A 613-nucleotide genomic window follows, 5' to 3' on the forward strand; every position below is an offset into this window, starting at 1 on the left:
ATATTCTATATTTAGAACACTTCTTTATTTCCAAATAAATTTTCGACCATTCATCTGGTTTTCTTCAGCTTACAAAACTAGGCCTAAATAACAAAATGTGACTAATACCAGATATATATTCAGGGCCGGCGGAACGTTTTTCAAAGTGGGATGGGGGGTGCACTTATAAGATGAATGGGAATATGAATTATGCAGATCTGGAATCAAACCGTCTGATATGCTAAAGAAAACCATCAAAAAACAAATTTATCTTTAAATTGCGTAGCTGCTGTTATACTTCTCTTCGTGCACTGGTACACATAAGGCCAGGGGGAGAGGAGGGGAGGAGAAGTTCCTTGAGCAGTCTTCTGGGTATGTGTGCTATATAAATCCTATAAAATAATAATAATAATTGCTAGCTTTCAATACTCGACGCGATCTTAGTTAAGGCTGTTTTATAAAGCAATTATCTCTACAGGGTTGACTATCGGGACAAAATAGCGTGTTGTTATGACAGCATTTTGTTGGGACAAAATGCTATTTTGTCGACAAAATGTATTCTGTTACCATAAAATGATGATCTTGTTGACAAAATGCTATTTTGTAAGACAGAATTTAATTGGGGGGGGGGGGG

The sequence above is a fragment of the Anneissia japonica genome, unplaced genomic scaffold (assembly GCF_011630105.1).
Source record: "Anneissia japonica isolate Jap-2015-1 unplaced genomic scaffold, ASM1163010v1 scaffold2707_len876726_cov182, whole genome shotgun sequence".
In the NCBI taxonomy this organism is placed as follows: domain Eukaryota; kingdom Metazoa; phylum Echinodermata; class Crinoidea; order Comatulida; family Comatulidae; genus Anneissia; species Anneissia japonica.